This window comes from Entelurus aequoreus, linkage group LG15 (genome assembly GCF_033978785.1).
Source record: "Entelurus aequoreus isolate RoL-2023_Sb linkage group LG15, RoL_Eaeq_v1.1, whole genome shotgun sequence".
Taxonomy (NCBI): Eukaryota; Metazoa; Chordata; class Actinopteri; order Syngnathiformes; family Syngnathidae; genus Entelurus; species Entelurus aequoreus.
This window is the reverse complement of record NC_084745.1, coordinates 46,814,079-46,835,570: the sequence shown is the minus strand read 5'-3', so window position 1 is coordinate 46,835,570 and position 21,492 is coordinate 46,814,079. Positions and strand designations below refer to the sequence as shown.

At 39.9% G+C, this 21,492-nt stretch overlaps 1 protein-coding gene across 1 annotated transcript in view; it reads left to right on the top strand.

The window, feature by feature from the left end:
• Positions 1 to 581: 581 nt before the first annotated feature.
• The window catches only part of htr5ab (5-hydroxytryptamine (serotonin) receptor 5A, genome duplicate b), a 43,305-nt gene continuing 22,394 nt past the window's right edge, over positions 582 to 21,492 (top strand). Inside the window, exon 1 of the mRNA XM_062021641.1 lies at positions 582 to 757. The gene's annotated coding sequence lies outside the window, so the exon portion shown is untranslated. The remainder of the gene's footprint in view (positions 758 to 21,492) is intronic.

Sequence of the window (21,492 nt, the reverse complement as noted above, 5' to 3'; positions counted from 1 at the left end):
ATATAACAACGGGTGGGTGGCGGGCGGTTGGGGTTTTGATAAAATGTTAGTTCGGGTGGATGGCGGGTGGATGACGACTTTTGTGATGCGGTTGCGGATAAAATAATTGCCTATCCGCGCATCTCTAGTAGGTACTAAAAGCTCAATCCTCGGCCAAATCGATGTCATTTCTATCCGGTATCGTCACGCAACCGGAATTCACATCCAGTTATTCATCATTTTTGCTCCGGATTTCTTCCGAGCGTGTCACGCGTCACTCGGTCAACCGACAGATGCATTACTGCCACAAGTGGTGGAAAAGTGTATTACGGGCCGGGTACTCACCGCAGCTGAAAAATGCAAATGTGCAAAAAAATAATAATAATAATAATTCAAATAAAACTCTAAAGGTGTCCACGCCTCGCCTGGCGTGAACTTCAGAGCACCAAGGAAAAAGACGTCATCCGCACCCACTGTTGCGTCCACGCCCCTCCCCCTCCCCATCCAGAGAGCCACTCCCCCCTCCCTTCCCCTCCGCACTTGGGCAAAGCCAACGCAGGCGAAATGGACTCACTTGCCCCCGTCAGAGCCTGCCTGCCCACCGCGGTGCTTTACTCCCCGCAGTGACCGCACGCCTGTGGGGCGTCCGTGTGTCCGCCCGTGTGAGAGCGTTTCCTGGCGTCAACGCGGAGCCCGCCCCCCGATGCGAGGGATGCAAGCACGCCGCGCAAGGAGCTCCTTCTGCCGCACGACTACTTGATGCTGCGCCGCTAACGGGGTGAGTTCCACCAGGCGTCTTCCGTTGTGTAACAAGTGTTCTCCGCTCAGGCATCCTCCGGGACATACGTGCGTGTGGACGAAGCACTCCCGATATTGACAAAGTTGGAAAGTTGTTTTTTTTGACCGCGGCAAGACCATTTTCTGCAGATTGTGTTGTTTTTACACAGCTTCTATATTGAGCAGGTGTGCCTAATGAAGTGTCCAGTGAGTGGCTGGATGCGTAGTAAGTACACTGTTGGAAAAAAATGTATTAAAACAAACAAACTGGTAGCTCTGTCGCTAGAATTTATGATGGTTTTACAGTAAAAACGGTACCACTGTTACTTTGACAGTATGGAATAACTTACAGAAGGATCTGAGGTTACCTGAGATGATCCCTTTGGGGGAATTTCAGGCCATTTTAAAGGATCGAGAAACTGTTTCTTTTGGGCATTGTGTTTGTTTTTACTGAAACATTGTATACATTCTTTTTATGATAATATATCTAAGTCATTTATTTTTAATTGTGGGGTGCGACTGCTGCTGTATATGTTGGTTTTATATATATATATATATATATATATATATATATATATATATATATATATATATATATATATATATATATATATATATATATATATATATATATATATATATATATGTGTGTGTGTGTGTGTCCAGTGAGTGGTTGGATGTGTAGTACACTGTAGAAAAAATAAATAGCAGATTTTTGTGTAAAAAAAAAACAACTGGTAGCTCTGTCGCTAGAATTGTGCTGTAACAATTATGTAGGGTTTGCATAGGTGGATTAATGACCGGGCCTACCGGGCCCAGGCCCAGGGGGCCAGAGGCCCCAAGGGGCCAGGCCAACTTGGCCCCGCGGCCGCGACCCAAGCAAAACTACTTTTGCAAAAATAATAATCTTAAGCCCCAAGGGGCCAGGCCAACTTGGCCCCGCGGCCATGATCCATAGAGGGTAAGAGGCCCCAAGGGGCCAGGTCAACTTGGCCCCGCGGCCGCGACCCACAGAGGGCCAGAGGCCCCAAGGGGCCAGGCCAACATGGCCCCGCGGCCATGATCCATAGACGGTCAGAGGCCCCAAGGGGCCAGGCCAACTTGGCCCCGCGGCCACGATCCATAGAGGGTCAGAGGCCCCAGGGGGCCAGGTCAACTTGGCCCCGCGGCCACGATCCATAGACGGTCAGAGGCCCCAAGGGGCCAGGCCAACTTGGCCCCGCGGCCACGACCCACAGAAGGCCAGAGGCCCCAAAGGGCCAGGCCAACTTGGCCCCGCGGCCGCGAGCCACAGAAGGCCAGAGGCCCCAAGGGGCCAGGTCAACTTGGCCCCGCGGCCACGATCCATAGAGGGTAAGAGGCCCCAAGGGGCCAGGTCAACTTGGCCCCGCGGCCGCGACCCACAGAGGGCCTGAGGTCCTAAGGGGTCAGGCCAACTTGGCCCCGCGGCCATGATCCATAGAGGGCCAGAGGCCCCGAGGGGTCAGGCCAACTTGGCCCCGATCCATAGAGGGTCAGAGGCCCCAAGGGGCCAGGCCAACTTGGCCCCGCGGCCACGACCCACAGAGGCCCCAAGGGGCCAGGCAAAATTGGCCCCGCGGCCATGATCCACAGAGGGCCAGAGGCTCTCAATCATTATTATCAAAGCTAATTCTCAAATTGGATGGATCACACAACCTCACTCACATATTCTTTATCAATTATTAAAGGTTGTTTCTGAATTTTGATCACAGAACTTAATGCAAATATTCTTGATTGATTGACAAAGCTCATTCTCAAATTTTGATTACACAACCTTACTCTGACAAATTATCATTATCAAAAAGCTCTATCTCGAATTTGGATCACAGAATCTCACTCAAGTATTCTTAGCTGTGCCCCTCCCCCATCAAGTCTTTCATAAACCGGTCTGTTCTTTTAGAATCTCCTCATTTGGTATTTTGAACTCGTGAGAGACTGCTCAAAATTTGGTTTCCTTTCCCTCAGTTCAGACTCAGAGATAATTTGAAATCATTCAACAAGAAGTTTAACGCGCGCACACACACACACACACACACTTGAGTTGAGCATTACTTGGAAATTCTTATATTTTCCATTTTGCTGTTATTATCAGCATCTTCCCATTTTGTCCTTTTCTTTCGAGAAAGTTTACAGTCTGACATTTGTCACTGCTGTCAGTTAATAACTTTTTGGTCTTTGACCCATTTTGTCATTTTCTCGATTCGATCGTCACTGACCACTCTCTCCTGTCTGGCAGACATCGTTGCTGCCATCATAGCTAGCAAGCTGCCTGCAGCGGGTCATCCCTATGTTCCCCGTCCCTATGTTACCCGGGTCCTATGTTCCCCTCTACCGGGGAACTAAGGACCCTTTTTAAAAAAAAGGGTTCTATGTTCCCCGCTGCGGGGAACGTACAACACTTTTTCCAGAAAAGGGTTCTATGTTCCCCGCTGCTTCCAATGCGCGACTAAGTAAGACGCACGCAGACACGCATGACAGAGACGCGTTTAAGTTGTCGAAGGAAGGAAGTTCGCGTTTGAGTTGCTCTATCTGCTGCCGCACGCCCTGTGACAGGTTAGGTTTAGGGATGGTTTTGGTCAGGGCACAATTTCGCCAAAAAAGTGCTCCACAACGCCCTGTGACAGGTTAGGTTTAGGGATAGTTTTGGTCAGGGCACAATTTCGCCAAAAAAAAGTGCTCCACAACGCCCTGTGACAGGTTAGGTTTAGGGATGGTTTTGGTCAGGGCACAATTTCGCAATTTCGCCAGATACAATGCAGGGAACATAGGACCCTTTTTTAGAAAAAGGGTCCTAAGTTCCCCGGTCGCATACAAAGACCCAGGAACAACCGGGGAACATAGGACCCGGGGAACATAGGACCCGGGGAACATAGGCACGCTCCCGCCTGCAGATAGCAACATTTTGGTGTCCTTTGGGAAAATATTTAGAAAGAAGACAAAAGTACACACAGTTGTACAACTATTATCTTTATGATCTTTTTTTTGTTAGTTTCTCTGTTACTGTGTGTGGCCAATTAAGCGACTTTTGGCCATACCTGGCTGGTGACATTTAGCGACTTTCTGGTTGATGTTAAGATTAATAATAGCAACAGTTCTCTTCATCTTAATGCAATTTATTGTGTCTGTCTCTCCACATTTTGCCATTAGGTACTTTGAGCTCTTGTTGGTCAGTCACTCTAAGGTACATTGTTGCTGCCATCATAGCTAGCAAGCTGCCTGCAGATAGCGACATTTTGGTGTCCTTTGAGAAATATTAAGAAAGAAGACAAAAGTACAAGACATTGTACGATTACTATCTTTTTAAAATTATTTGTTTCACTGTGTGATTGACCGACTTTGCCGCTAGATTTCGCGTCTTTTGGCCATACCTGGCTAGCGACTAAAAACATCATTTAGCGACTTTTTGGTTGTGAAGATAAGTGGTAAAAGCAGATCTTCCTGTTGGTCTTCCCACATTTTGCCATTTGGTACTTTGCACTCTTCTTGGTCACTCCAAGGCATTTGTCCCTGCCTTCAGCTAGTCACTTGGCTCTTTTGGAATATATTTCACTGTAATTGGCTCTCTCTCTCTCTTTCTCCTCAGTACAAATCAGCCTGTTCCCTTGCCATTCATCACTGACCACTCTGCTCTCCTGTCTGTCAGACATTATTGCTGCTTGCAGATAGCTTGGGGTCCTTAGAGAAAATATCAGAAGAGAAAAGTACACAATTATCTTAATTATCTTTTTTATTCAGTCAGTCCTTCAGTGAGTCCCAGTGTGTTGGCGATTAAGCAACTTTGGCATTCAATTAGCGACTTTTGGCCATACATGGCTGGCGACTCAAAAAACTAGAAAAAAAGTACAAAAAGTTGTACAATTAATATCTTTATTATCCTTAATTCCCCTGAATCCTAGAGTGTGTTGCAATTAAGCAACTTTGCTGCTAGGTTTAGCGACTCTTGTTTTGGGCATACCTGGCTAGCGACTACAAACATTATTCAGCAACTTTTTGGCTGTTAAGATTAACGTTAATAAATTAAATCCTAATACAATTTATTGTGTTGGTCTCGCCATCTTGCTATTAGGTACTTTGAATTCTTGTTGGTCTCTGCTAAGGTATCTGGCTGTTGTCTTTGCCTTCAGTTAGTCACTTGGCTCTGGAATATATTTAACTGTACTTGGCTCTCTCTTTCTCCTCAGTACAAATCAGTCTGTTCCCTTGCCATTTAGACATTTTCTTGATTGGATCATCACTGACCACTCTGCTCTCCTGCTGTCTATCAGACATTGTTGCTCCCATCATAGCTAGCAAGCTGCCTTGGTGTCCTTTGTGAAAATATTTAGATAGAAGACTAAAGTGCACAAAGGTGTACAATTATTATCTTTTCAAAATATTTGTTTCACTGTCAGTGTGATTGACCGACTTTGCCGCTAGATTTCGCGTCTTTTGGCCATACCTGGCTAGCGACTGAAAACATCATTTAGCAACTTTTTGGTTGTGAAGATAAGAGGTAAAAGCAGATCTGCCTGTTGGTCTTTCCACATTTTGCCATTTGGTACTTTGCACTCTTGTTGGTCACTCCAAGGCATTTGTCCCTGCCTTCAGCTAGTCACTTGGCTCTTTTGGAATATATTTCACTGTAATTGGCTCTCTCTCTCTTTCTCCTCAGTACAAATCAGTCTGTTCCCTTGCCATTTAGACATTTTCTTGATTCGATCATCACTGACCACTCTGCTCTCCTGCTGTCTATCAGACGAATCAGTTGATTCTCTGCTCTCAATTGTCTATGCTAGTAAGCTGTTATTCTCTGCTTTGGAGTGTTGATGCTGGGTTGCTAGTTTTCTAAATCACCTCACACACTTGAAGGAAGCAGCACCGATCATAAACACACAAACAAACTCACACACACACACACACACACACACACACACACACACACACATAGTTGGTTTATCTGTTGTGATAGGCAAAGAGCCAATGTGCAAAGAAAGAAGGGAAATATGGATCATAAACGTTTAAGTGGAGGAGCTAGAAAAAAAATTCAGCAAGAAAAGAAAAAAAAGGAATCAGTTTTACTTGAGAGTGTTCCAAATATCTCCAGCTTCTTCAGTACAAAGACATCTGCTGAAAGCAATTCTATAAATGCTACTGCAAATTCAGCTAAGGTTAGCAATGCACCTGAGCTAGCATGTAGCTCCCAAGATCCTGAGACCACTACAAGTGTAGACACTGAACCAAATGCTTCTGATGCTTATGATTCAACCAATTCAGCAGTAGCCAGTTGCTCGGATGAATGTGAGGTCACTGCACCTCTGGACAGCATAGAAAATGAGCTGAATCTTTCTTCAACACCATCTACAGTGACAACTCTACCTAGTGATCCCGCTAAATGGGCTGAGACCCTCACTGAGTCAATGAAGGAAGTTCTTATTCAAAGAGGTGCAAAATCATTTCACAACCGTCACAGCCATTATCCAGCTTCTGTGAGGAACAGTGGGCTAGGAGGCAAAACCCGATGCCTAAACAATGAACATTTTACTTCACACTTGCCCAATGGACAACGAGTACAAAGAGAGTGGCTGATGTACTCTCCCTCTACTGGTAATGTTTACTGCTTTGCATGCAAACTGTTTTCCCCAAAAACGCATTCTTTTGTGACAGGCTATTGTGATTGGAAACACTCAGAAAGATTTGGTGAACATGAGCGAAGTGCTGAGCACATAACCTGCATGCAAGCAGTCTTGAACCGCGCCAAAGGTGCCACAGTTGATGCAGACCTGTTCAAACAGTTTCAGGCAGAGAGCAGCTATTGGAGGCAGGTGTTACAAAGAGTTGTTGCAGTCATTAAATTCCTTGCAGAAAGGGGCCTTGCATTTAGGGGTAAAAATGAATCGTTAGGGTCTCCTCTCAATGGGAACTACCTTGGTATTCTGGAGGTCCTGGCTGAATTTGATCCCTTTCTAAAGGATCACATCAGAAAGTTTGGGCAGATGGGTCGAGGTAATACCTCATATCTGTCCTCCACCATTTGTGAGGAATTCATTGAATTGATGGGTGCAAAAACCAAACAGGCTATAGCAGATGAACTGCAAGCAAGCAAATACTACTCTATCATTGTGGATTCAACCCCAGATTTATCTCATGTGGACCAATTGACATTCATATTCCGTTTTGTTAGCAAAGAGGGCAGTGTTGTTGAACGCTTTGTGGGTTTTGAGCCCATTACTAGCCATACAGGTGAAAGTTTGGCTAACTGTGTCATGTCTGTGTTGGAAAATCTAGGGTTAGAGCTGTCAAATTGCAGGGGGCAGGCTTATGATAATGCCAGCAACATGTCAGGGAGGTATAATGGGTTGCAGGCTCACTTAAAGAAAAGCAACCCATTAATACACTATATTCCATGTGCAGCTCACTCTTTGAATTTGGTGGGAGTCAACAGCATTGACAGATGTGGAAATGAAGTCTCTAAGTATTTTGACTTGATTCAGTCTATTTACAACTTCACAACTGCATCCACACACCGATGGGACAGGGTATTTGGCAATTCCAACATAGATCTCACACTTAAAGCTTTATCCAACACGCGTTGGAGTTGCCGTGCAGAATCTACCAAAGCACTGTGGCAGAACTACAGTAAAATAAAAGCAGCACTACAGGTTATTTCCACTGATGACACAGAGAAACGAGACACACGAACTGAAGCTGACAGTCTAGTGCGGAAGCTGGATTCACTTGAGATGGCCTTCATGGCAGGCTTTTGGGACACTGTTCTGTCCAGATTTCAGGCCACAAGTCTGCAACTTCAAAAAGCAGACATGGACCTTGGTACAGCAGTTAGATTGCTGGAATCTCTGCGCACCTTTGTTCTCTCCCAAAGAGATCTATTTGATCATTTTGAGCAGAAAGCCTTAAACATGTTGGGTGGCACCCCATCTTACAGGGCTGAACGGACAAGGAAACGTAAAAAGTTTGCTGATGAATCAGCATCCCCAGATGTTGTGCTTGAGGGAAGGCAACTGTTTCAAATAGAGACATTTATTGCCTCTATTGATCAACTGAGTTCAAGCCTTAATCACCGTCTGGAGGCCTACAAACATCTGAACAATTTGTTCAGTGTCCTTTTCTCTTTGGATACAGAGTCCAATGCTTCAGTCCTTCACAAGGCCAAGATTCTCACTGAATCATACCCATCTGACCTCAATGAAAGTCTTGGACAGGAGCTTATACAGTTCAAATCTTTTATACAGCTCAACAACACTGATGAGGAGAGGACCCCTTCAGGACTGCTCAAAACAATAATACATTTTGGACTACAGCCTACGTTTCCTAATACATACATTGCGCTACAGATTTTTCTCACTCTACCGGTCAGTAACTGTGAGGGAGAACGCTCATTCTCTCTTTTGTCAAGAGTAAAAAATGAGCTGCGCACAAGAATGACTCAGAAAAGATTAAATGCGTTATCTCTAATGGCAATTGAGAGTGAGCTGACAAGAGAGTTGGACTTCAATGATGTGGTGGATGATTTTGCAAAATTGAAAGCACGAAAGAAACCCCTTGCTTAAAGGTGCACTGTGTAAGATTTTTAGGTTATTTCCAGAATTCACCCATTCACTAATGTTAGGCTACCTGTTTTCATGAATACTTACCACCACCATAAAATTCTAAGTATCCATTATGACTTGGAGAATTGCACTTTTGCCATTTCTGGGAAGTGTCACCTGGATTGTGAAGATAGGATTGACTTTAGGCAGAAGCTTGGTGCTTTCTCTGGCAAACTGAACCTCAAGCTTCATTCTCTGCAGCTTTGCATTCTTGTGCAGACTTTCATCCACAAGGAACTTTTCAACTTCCCCACTATCGTGAAGGGGCCATCAAAAGATTTCAGTGTGTCCAGCATGTCTAGTCTCTTACTCTCCTTTCTTTGAGCCATCTCTTGTTTCTCATCTGCCCTACTCTCGAATTTTGCCTTCATGAATTTACTCCAGTTGAGTTCAACCTCCCTTTTTGCTTGTGCTGCTGCCTTGAAACCTCTGAAGCTCCTGGCTCTTCTGTAAAATTATTGACCTATTGACTGCGTTCAGTGTGCCCAACTTCTTCAGTTTGTAGTCCACCTTGCCACATTGTCTCTCCATCCCAATGTTGTGCACAGGGGTGCCATCAATGTTACTAGCCTGTTCACTGACAGGGTCCATTGGGAAGGTCTCCTCATCCATCCTCTGCCTGGCCAGGACAGTCTTCAGATGGGGCAGCATGAGATCTGTCAGCTGCTTCACTTCATCCAAGTATTCGGCAGCCACGTCTGACACTGAGTTCAGGACATGTCCAGTGCCTGTCCAGCCACTATAGCATTCTTGGAAATGGGCTATCTTGACCTGCATGCAGCCCTTGTACCATGAACTGGCCTACACCTTTCTTTGTGGTGCTCTCCGATGCATGTTATCATTTTACCTTTCTCCTTCTCCTCAAGCTTAACCACAAATAGATACAGACTTTGAGCCTCAATTTGCTGCACAGCTGCCGTTATGCCAATGTGTTTTCCTAAGATATTATTTTATTTTTAATGATAGAAGGGAGGAAAAGGGGGCAAAAATCATGTCCGATTTAGTTTTTTGGGTGGGTTGGGGGGTTTATTTCATGATAGCTACCAACTTCCAATACATAATATCTCTCAAATGACCCAATGCACCATCACTGAAGTGGGCGTAATCATTTTCAAAAATGTTTATTTTTAGGCCATTTATCCCCTCCCCCTGTGTCTGTGTGAAACCTGTGCTTGTCAGTGTCTGTGTGGTATACCTAATAGTGTGTGTGCAGTATGTGCACTCTTCTGTACAGTACAGTGTGCATGTCTGTTCACAGTATACAGTATTTCTTGCATAGTGCGTGCGTGTGTGTGCGCCCACACGCGCGGGGGGTTGAGGGGCCAAGACCATGTCAGGCCCAGGGGGCCAAAATTTCTTAATCCGCCCCTGAGGGTTTGTACAGTAAAACGGTACCACTGGTATTTTGACGGTATAGAATAACTTACAGAAGGATCTGAGGTTACCTGAGCTGATCCCTTTGGGGGAATTTCAGGCCAATTTAAAGGATCGAGAAACTGTTTCTTTTGGGCATTGTGTTTGTTTTTACTGAAACATTGTATACATTCTTTTTATGATAATATATCTAAGTCATTTATTTTTAATTGTGGGGTGCGACTGCTGCTGTATATGTTGGTTTTATATATGTGTGTGTATGTATATATATATATATATATATATATATATATATATATATATATATATATATATATATATATATATATATATATATATATATATATATATATATATATATATATATATATATATATATATATATATATGTGTGTGTGTGTGTCCAGTGAGTGGCTGGATGTGTAGTACACTGTAGAAAAAATAAATAGCAGATTTTTGTGTAAAAAAACAAAACTGGTAGCTCTGTCGCTAGAATTGTGCTGTAACAATTATGTAGGGTTTCTACAGTAAAAACGGTACCACTGTTATTTTGACGGTATAGAATAACTTACAGAAGGATCTGAGGTTACCTGAGATGATCCCTTTGGGGGAATTTCAGGCCATTTTAAAGGATCGAGAAACTGTTTCTATTGGGCATTGTGTTTGTTTTTACGGAAACATTTTGTTTTTATGTTAATATATATACGTCGTTTATTTTGAATTGTGGTGTGTGCCTGCTGCTGTCTCTGTTGTTTTTATATGTATATGTCCAGTGAGTGGCTGGATGCGCAGTACACTGTAGACATTTTTTTTTTTCCGGAATTTGGTGTAAAAAACAAAATGGTAGCAATGTCGCTAGAATTTTGCTGTAACATTTACGATGTTTTTTTACATTAAAAACGGTAACACTGTTATTTTGACGGTATGGAATAACTTACAGAAGGATCTGAGGTTACCTGAGATAATCCCTTTGGGGGAATTTCAGGCCATTTTAAAGGATCGAGAAACTGTTTCTATTGGGCATTGTGTTTGTTTTTACTGAAACATTGTATACATTCTTTTTATGATAATATATGTAAGTCGTTTATTTTTAATTGTGGGGTGCGACTGCTGCTGTATTTGTTGGTTTTATATACAAACCCCGTTTCCATATGAGTTGGGAAATTGTGTTAGATGTAAATATAAACGGAATACAATGATTTGCAAATCATTTTCAACCCATATTCAGTTGAATATGCTACAAAGACAACATATTTGATGTTCAAACTGATAAAAAAATTTGTTTTTGCAAATAATCATTAACTTTAGAATTTGATGCCAGCAACACAGGACAAAGAAGTTGGGAAAGGTGGCAATAAATACTGATAAAGTTGAGGAATGCTCATCAAACACTTATTTGGAACATCCCACAGGTGAACAGGCAAATTGGGAACAGGTGGGTGCCATGATTGGGTATAAAAGTAGATTCCATGAAATGCTCAGTCATTCACAAACAAGGATGGGGCGAGGGTCACCACTTTGTCAACAAATGCGTGAGCAAATTGTTGAACAGTTTAAGAAAAACCTTTCTCAACCAGCTATTGCAAGGAATTTAGGGATTTCACCATCTACGCTCCGTAATATCATCAAAGGGTTCAGAGAATCTGGAGAAATCACTGCACGTAAGCAGCTAAGATCCCTCAGGTTGTACTGCATCAACAAGCGACATCAGTGTGTAAAGGATATCACCACATGGGCTCAGGAACACTTCAGAAACCCACTGTCAGTAACTACAGTTGGTCGCTACATCTGTAAGTGCAAGTTAAAACTCTCCTATGCAAGGCGAAAACCGTTTATCAACAACACCCACAAACGCCGTCGGCTTCGTTGGGCCTGAACTCATCTAAGATGGACTGATACAAAGTGGAAAAGTGTTCTGTGGTCTGACGAAAAGAACCATCCGGATTGTTATAGGCGCAAAGTTAAAATGCCAGCATGTGTGATGGTATGGGGGTGTATTAGTGCCCAAGACATGGGTAACTTACACATCTGTGAAGGCGCCATTAATGCTGAAAGGTACGTACAGGTTTTGGAGCAACATATGTTACCATCCAAGCAACGTTACCATGGACGCCCCTGCTTATTTCAGCAAGACACTGCCAAGCCACGTGTTACATCAACATGGCTTCATAGTAAAAGAGTGCGGGTACTAGACTGGCCTGCCTGTAGTCCAGACCTGTCTCCCATTGAAAATGTGAAGCCTAAAATAGCACAAGGGAGACCCCCGGACTGTTGAACAACTTAAGCTGTACATCAAGCAAGAATGGGAAAGAATTCCACCTGAGAAGCTTCAAAAATGTGTCTCCTCAGTTCACAAACGTTTACTGAGTGTTGTTGAAAGGAAAGGCCATGTAACACAGTGGTGAACATGCCCTTTCCCAACTACTTTGGCACGTGTTGCAGCCATGAAATTCTAAGTTAATTATTATTTGCAAAAAAAAAATAAAGTTTATGAGTTTGAACATCAAATATGTTGTCTTTGTAGTGCATTCAATTGAATATGGGTTGAAAAGGATTTGCAAATCATTGTATTCCGTTTATATTTACATCTAACACAATTTCCCAACTCATATGGAAACGGGGTTTGTATATATATATATGTATATATATATATATATATATATATATATATATATATATATATATATATATATATATATATATATATATATATATATATATATATATGTATGTGTGTGTGTGTGTCCAGTGAGTGGTTGGATGTGTAGTACACTGTAGAAAAAATAAATAGCAGATTTTTGTGTAAAAAAAAAAACTGGTAGCTCTGTCGCTAGAATTGTGGTACCACTGGTATTTTGACGGTATGGAATAACTTACAGAAGGATCTGAGGTTACCTGAGATTAACCCTTTGGGGGAATTTCAGGCCATTTTAAAGGATCGAGAAACTGTTTCTTTTGGGCATTGTGTTTGTTTTTACTGAAACATTTTGTTTTTGTGTAAATATATATAAGTCGTTTATTTTGAATTGTGGTGAGTGACTGCTGCAGTTTTTTAAAATTTTTTATATGTATATGTCCAGTGAGTGGCTGGATGCGCAGTGCACTGTAGACATTTTTTTTTTTTCCGGAATTTGGTGTAAAAAACTAAATGGTAGCTATGTCGCTACAATTGTGCTGTAACAATTATGAGGGTTTCTATATATATATATATATATATATATATATAAATATATATATAAATATATATATATATATATATATATATATATATATATATATATATATATATATATATATATATATATATATATATATATATATATATATATATATATATATATATGTATGTGTCCAGTGAGTGGCTGGATGCGTAGTACTCTGTAGAAAAGAATTTGCAGATTTTGGTATAAAAAACAAAACAAAACTGGTAGCTCTGTTTCTAGAATTGTGCTGTAACAATTATGAGGGTTTTTACAGTAAAAACGGTACGACTGTTATTTTGACGGTATGAAATAACTTACAGAAGGATCTGAGGTTACCTGAGATTATCCCTTTGGGGGAATTTCAGGATATTTTAAAGGATCGAGGAACTGTTTCTATTGAGCATGTTATTTGTTTTTACTGAAACATTGTATACATTGTTAATATATGTAAGTAATTTATTTTGAATTGTGGTGTGTGACTGCTGCTGGTTCTGTTGTTTTTATATGTATGTGTCCAGTAAGTGGCTGGATGCGCAGTACTCTGTAGAAAAGATAGATCTTGCGGATTTTGGCATAAAAAAACAAAACAAAACTGGTAGCTCTGTCGCTAGAATTTTGCCGGAACATTTGTAAAAACGGTACCATTGTTATTTTGATGGTATGGAATAACCTACAGAAGGATCTGAGGTCAGCTGATCCCTTTTGGGGGAATTTCAGGCCATTTTAAAGGATTGGGAAACTGTTTCTATTGGGGCATTGTATTTGTTTTTACTGAAGCATTTTGTTTTTATGTTAATGTAAGTAAGTCATTTATTTTGAATTGTGTTGAGTGACTGCTGCTGTTTTTGTTGTTTTTATATGTATGTGTCCAGTGAGTGGCTGGATGCGTTGGACACTGTAGAAAATAAATACTTTGCGGATTTTGGTGTAAAAAAAACACAAAAACTGTTAGCTCTGTCGCTAGAAAAGAGTGACAATGAGGATATTGATTGATTGATTGATTGATTGATTGATTGATTGATTGATTGATTGATTGATTGGATGATAGAAAATCTGCAGTCATTTTTATAGCGCATTACCTTATATTGAAAAATGTTAGCACTTTTATTATTACGGTATAATTCAGGCAACTGAGCTGCCGGTTGTTTCATCATAAACCTACAACAGTTGTTTTTACCATGTATTACTGTTAATTGAAGAACAGTACCACCGTTATTTTGACTGTAAAATTTTGGGTTACTAAGATTTTAGTTTTTTATTCTGAAATCTATACAGTAGTTGTTGCTTTTTGAAGTGCATTCCTGCAAATTTAACTATGATACCACTGTTAATTTGACTGTAAAAATCAGAGGACTGAGCTGCTGGTTTTGTTTTTTTTTTACTGTAAAATCTAGCATTAATGTTTTTACCATGCATTACTGTATCACTGTTACTTTGACGGTAAAATTCTGCCAGTGTTTTTACGGTAAAATCAGTATTGTGAGTTTAAAAATTGTACAGTGCATTACTGTAAATTGAAAAACGGTACCACTGTTATTTGGACAATAAAATTTAGGCGACTGAGCTGCCAGTTTGTTTTTTTTAACCGTAAAAGCTAGAGACGTTATTTTATTTTTATTTTACCGTGTATTAATATACATTGAAAAATGATACTACTGTTATTTTGACGGTAAAATTCTACCTTTTTTTTTTTTACTGTAAACTATATGTTCGTTGTTTGTAAAGTATATTACTGTAAATTGAAAAATTATACCGCTGTCATTTTGACTGTAACATTCAGAAACTGAGCTGCTAGTGTTTTAAAGTTAAAATCTACGGCCGTTTTTTTTTGTTTTTTTTACAGTGCATTACTGTAAATTGAAAGACGGTACTACTGTTATTCTGACAAAATTAGGCGACTGATCTGACAGGTTTTGTAGGTTTTTTTTACCGTAAAAGCTACAGCCGTTATTTTTTTTTTACCGTTTATTAATATAAATAGAAAAATGGTAGCACTGTTATTTTGACGGTAAAATTCTACCATTTTTTTTAACTGTAGACTATATGTTAGTTGTTTGTAAAGTATATTACTGTAAATTGAAAAATGATACCGCTGTAATTTTGACTGTAACATTCAGAGACTGAGCTGCCAGTATTTTAATCTTAAAATCTACGACCGTTTTTTGGTTGTTTAGTTTTTTGTTTTTTTACAGTGCATTACTTTAAATTGAAAAACGGTACCACTGTTATTCTGACAACAAAATTAGGTGACAGAGCTGGCAGGTTTTTCGTTTGTTTTTTACTGTAAAAGCTACAGCCATTATTATTAATTATTTTTTACAGTCTATTAATATAAATTGAAAAACGGTAAAATTCTACCATTTTTTTTTTTACTGTAAACTATGTTCGTTGTGTGTAAAGTATATTACTGTTAATTGAAAAATGGAACCGCTCTAATTTTGACTGTAAAACTGACTAAGCTGCAAGTGTTTTAAATTGAAAAACGGTACCACTGTTATTTTGACGGTGAAATTGTGCCATTTTTATTTTTTTTGTACAGTATGCTACTGTAAATTGAAAAACTGTACCGCTGTTATTTCGACGGCAATATTCAGGCGACTGCGCTGCCAGTTTCTTACCACCGGTCGTTTTTACATTCTATATAATGACCTATGAGAGAAATCAATGATCAATGGAATTACTGTTATTTTTTTCCAAAGAGAGTCAGTACCAATTTGAAATATCGAAAAATACATCAAAATATTTATTGCTTTCAACAGCATTAACTTTAAATGAGTGGTAATGAAAGACATCTCTAGACAGCAGACTAGCACCTCTGCTGGTTGCACCCAGGCAGTGCACTACATTCCTTATCAGTCAATACATTAATCCAGTGTTTTTCAACCTTTTTTGAGCCAAGGCGCATTTTTTTTCGTTGAAAAATCCGGAGGCACACCACCAGCAGAAATCATTAAAAAATGAAACTCAGTAGACAATCAAAATTGTGTCGCAATTGTTGGGTATGACTTTAAACCAGGGGTCACCAACATTTTTGAAACCAAGAGCTACTTCTTGGGTACTGATTAATGCGAAGGGCTACCAGTTTGATACACACTTAGATAAATTGCCAGAAATAGCCAATTTGCTTAATTTACCTTTAACTCAGTTATTATTAATAATTAATTATATTTACACTTAATTGAATGGTTTAAAAGAGGAGAAAACACACAAAAAATGACAATTAAACTTTGAAACATAGTTTATCTTCAATTTCGACTCTTTAAAATTCAAAATTCAACCGAAAAAAAGAAGAGAAAAACTAGCTAATTCGAATCTTTTTGAAAAAATTAAAAAAAGAATTTATGGCACATCATTAGTAATTTTTCCTGATTAAGATTAATTTTAGAATTTTGATGACATGTTTTAAATAGGTTAAAATCCAATCTGCACTTTGTTAGAATATATAACAAATTGGACCAAGCTATATTTCTAACAAAGACAAATCATTATTTCTTCTAGATTTTCCAGAACAAAAATTTTAAAAGAAATTAAAAAGACTTTGAAATAAGATTTAAATTTGATTCTACAGATTTTCTAGATTTGCCAGAATAATTTTTTTGAATTTTAATAATAATAAGTTTGAAGAAATATTTCACAAATATTCTTTGTCGAAAAAACAGAAGCTAAAATGAAGAATTAAATTAAAATGTATTTATTATTCTTTACAATAGAACAAATAAATGTACTTGAACATTGATTTAAATTGTCAGGAAAGAAGAGGAAGGAATTTAAAAGGTAAAAAGGTATATGTGTTTAAAAATCCTAAAATCATTTTTAAGGTTGTATTTTTTCTCTAAAATTGTCTTTCTGAAAGTTATAAGAAGCAAAGTAAAAAAAATCAATGAATTTATTTAAACAAGTGAAGACCAAGTCTTTAAAATATTTTCTTGGATTTTCAAATTCTATTTGAGTTTTGTCTCTCTTAGAATTAAAAATGTCGGGCAAAGCAAGACCAGCTTGCTAGTAAATAAATACAATTTAAAAAATAGAGGCAGCTCACTGGTAAGTGCTGCTATTTGAGCTATTTTTAGAACAGGCCAGCGGGCTACTCATCTGGTCCTTACGGGCTACCTGGTGCCCGCGGGCACAGCGTTGGTGACCCCTGCTTTAAACCATAACCAAGCATGCATCAATATAGTTCTTGTCTCAAAGTAGGTGTACTGTCACCACCTGTCACATCACGGCGTGACTTATTTGGAGTTTTTTGCTGTTTTCCTGTGTGTAGTGTTTTAGTTCTTGTCTTGCGCTCCTATTTTGGTGGCTTTTTCTCTTTTTTTGGTATTTTCCTGTAGCAGCTTCCTTTGAGCGATATTTCCCGCATCTACTTTGTTTTAGCAAACAAGAATATTTCAGTTGTTTTTAATCCTTCTTTGTGGGGACATTGTTGACTGTCATGTCATGTTCGGATGTACATTGTAGACGCCGTCTTTGCTCCACAGTAAGTCTTTGCTGTCGTCCAGCATTCTGTTTTTGTTTACTTTGTAGCCAGTTCAGTTTTAGTTTTGTTCTGCATAGCCTTCCCTAAGCTTCAATGCCTTTTCTTAGGGGGCACTCACCTTTTTGATTATTTTTGGTTTAAGCATTAGATACTTTTTTACCTGCACGCTGCCTCCCGCGGTTTCCGACATATACAAAGCAATTAGCTACCGGCTGCCACCTACTGATATGGAAGAGTATTACACGGTTACTCTGCCGAGCTCTAGACAGCACCGACACTCAACATCAACAACACATCATTACTGGTTTGCAAAAAATATTTTTAACTCAAATATGTGAAATTAGATAATCTCCAGACTGTATCTCGGCACATTGGTTGAAAAACACGGCATTAATCCATCATTAAGCTTGTTTTGAATACCAATAGTGATCAACTCAAATAAAACTAAATGCATATAGAAATGATGCCAGGTGTGTAAAAAGTCAACACTTTGACTTCAAGCTGCTTTGGTTTAATGGAAATTGATTTCATTTAAAATCCGATGGATGCACAAATAATCTCTTAATATGCAAGTACAGCCCGTTCACGGCTCCAAAGAACTGCATGAAAGGCACGAATCCATGCACCGAGTAAAGTCGCTGATTAATTCCACTTAAGTCCTGCACATGTTGTGATCATGGCGAGGTGTCAGACCGACGTGAGGTCCTCCATTATTAGCACGTGAGGCGCCGGGCCGCTGAGGCTGAGCGGCCAGATTGCAAGATTAGGATTGCTTTTGGCAAACGCCACCAGAGTGGGGATGGCCCATTTCCCCTCAAACCAGCTTTCCAATTTCACGGCTATTAGACGAGCCATGAGGAGCGTCTGTTGCTGATGCGGAGAGACAGTGTCATGTGTCAGCGCCGACAGGTACAACCCCGCCATTGGTATTACGCGGCGGGGTGACGCCGGGTCGCTGATCAATACAGCCGCTGTGAGAGACACATGAATGTTTCTGTTCTTCCTCAAGCCACAGAGAAATGTTCACCTGCTTTTGCAAACATATTCAGAAAAATAGCAAGTGCAAAAATATCAATTTCGAGCCAAAATGACATCAAACAGCAGAGCAGCTCTTTATATTCACGCTCAAAAATATAAGGTTTTGATCATTACTTGTCCCAAAGTAGTCATATTTCTCCTTTTGTACCATTTTGTAACAGGTAGCCCTTTGAGATCTCCTGATAAAAAAGGGCAATACACAGCAGGCACCACACATTGATACAGCGTTAATTATACATACATGTCCTTTAAAACTGACTTTGAAACAACATTGATGTCTAACGTTGGATCCACGTTGTTGGTTGGGAAATGACCAAATTTCAACGGTCGAATCAACGTCGCAACCTGACTTTGATTAAACGTCGTCAAAAAGCATGTTTCAACGTTGTATTTATGTTGTAGAATATTGGTTGGGAAACAACCAAATTTCAATGGTCAAATCAACGTCACAACTTGACATTGAATAAACTTTGTCAAAAAGTATGTTGTTTCAATGTTGTACAAACCCCGTTTCCATATGAGTTGGGAAATTGTGTTAGAAGTAAATATAAACGGAATACAATGATTTGCAAATCATTTTCAACCCATATTCAGTTGAATATGCTACAAAGACAACATATTTGATGTTCAAACTGATAAACATTAATTTTTTTGCAAATAATCATTAACTTTAGAATTTGATGCCAGCAACACGTGACAAAGAAGTTGGGAAAGGTGGCAATAAATACTGATAAAGTTGAGGAATGCTCATCAAACACTTATTTGGAACATCCCACAGGTGAACAGGCTAATTGGGAACAGGTGGGTGCCATGATTGGGTATAAAAGTAGATTCCATGAAATGCTCAGTCATTCACAAACAAGGATGGGGCGAGGGTCACCACTTTGTCAACAAATGCGTGAGCAAATTGTTGAACAGTTTAAGAAAAACCTTTCTCAACCAGCTATTGCAAGGAATTTAGGGATTTCACCATCTACGGTCCGTAATATCATCAAAGGGTTCAGAGAATCTGGAGAAATCACTGCACGTAAGCAGCTAAGCCCGTGACCTTCGATACCTCAGGCTGTACTGCATCAACAAGCGACATCAGTGTGTAAAGGATATCACCACATGGGCTCAGGAACACTTCAGAAACCCACTGTCAGTAACTACAGTCGGTCGCTACATCTGTAAGTGCAAGTTAAAACTCTCCTATGCAAGGCGAAAACTGTTTATCAACAACACCCAGAAATGCCGTCGGCTTCGCTGGGCCTGACCTCATCTAAGATGGACTGATACAAAGTGGAAAAGTGTTCTGTGGTCTGACGAGTCCACATTTCAAATTGTTTTTGGAAACTGTGGGCGTCGTGTCCTCCGGACCAAAGAGGAAAAGAACCATCCGGATTGTTATAGGCGCAAAGTTGAAAAGCCAGCATCTGTGATGGTATGGGGGTGTATTAGTGCCCAAGACATGGGTAACTTACACATCTGTGAAGGTGCCATTAATGCTGAAAGGTACATACAGGTTTTGGAGCAACATATGTTGCCATCCAAGCAACTTTACCATGGACGCCCCTGCTTATTTCAGCAAGACAATGCCAAGCCACGTGTTACATCAACGTGGCTTCATAGTAAAAGAGTGCGGGTACTAGACTGGCCTGCCTGTAGTCCAGACCTGTCTCCCATTGAAAACGTGAAGCCTAAAATACCACAACGGAGACCCCCGGACTGTTGAACAACTTAAGCTGTACATCAAGCAAGAATGGGAAAGAATTCCACCTGAGAAGCTTCAAAAACGTGTCTCCTCAGTTCCCAAACGTTTACTGAGTGTTGTTAAAAGGAAAGGCCATGTAACACAGTGGTGAACATGCCCTTTCCCAACTACTTTGGCACGTGTTGCAGCCATGAAATTCTAAGTTAATTATTATTTGCAAAAAATAAAAAATAAAGTTTATGAGTTTGAACATCAAATATGTTGTCTTTGTAGTGCATTCAACTGAATATGGGTTGAAAAGGATTTGCAAATCATTGTATTCCGTTTATATTTACATCTAACACAATTTCCCAACTCATATGGAAACAGGGTTTGTATTTGTGTTGTGGAATATTGGTTGGGAAACGACCAAATTTCTATGGTCAAATCAACATCAGAACCCAACATTGATTAAACGTGTTCAAAAAGCATGTTGTTTCAACGTTATGTTTGAGTTGCTCAACGTCAGGACCTAATTCAACAAGTTCTCAACCTTGTTCCAATGTTTTGTGCCTGCTGGGTTTAAAAAAGGTGTATTAATATTTATTATCAAACTGTCCAATCATGTATTTATTGTTGCAGAATAACACATTTAAAACATAATTTGGCATATTTTCACGACACTGATTCGAACTCAACATTTCTTCCTATTATGGGGTACTTTGTGAATGAGTGATGGAGCAGAAAGAGGCTAGGAATAAGTTTGCGGCACAGTTTCAATTATTGTCATTCATTAATCGACATTTTACTTGCCCTTTTTTGCGCACAGCACATGATCTGCATGCGTATCGGGAGGGGCTGCTTTGCCGGCAAATTTCCCCCGAACATTAGTCATTATCCCCCCCGTGCTAGCCTGGTGTCTTGTAGATGCTGTGTACAAGTCTATGTTAAATCTGTTATTTCGGTCCCCAAACTACGGCCCGCCGACCGTATAAATTTTTTTTATTTTTTTTTTTAACTCTGTCCTTTCTAGCCCATCCATCAATGCATTTTCTACCGCTTGTTACTCTCGGTGTCTCTTAGTCGCTCAGGCAAATCATATTGTCTACAAATGCATTTTCCCATCGATAACGTGACGTCATCACGCTCGCGCCACAGTGTCGGGCGCGCGCCCAGCGCTCGCTCTTTCAGTCAATTAGTGCACGCGGGGGAAAAAATAGCGAAATCGTTGGGAAAACGTAAAATAGATTCCGAGTGGAGAGTTTAAAAAAAATAGTGGACATATGACTTTTTTTTGTTTGTTTAGTGTAAGGAGAAGGCAGTTTGTCTAATCTGCAAAAAGACAGATTATATATATATATATAT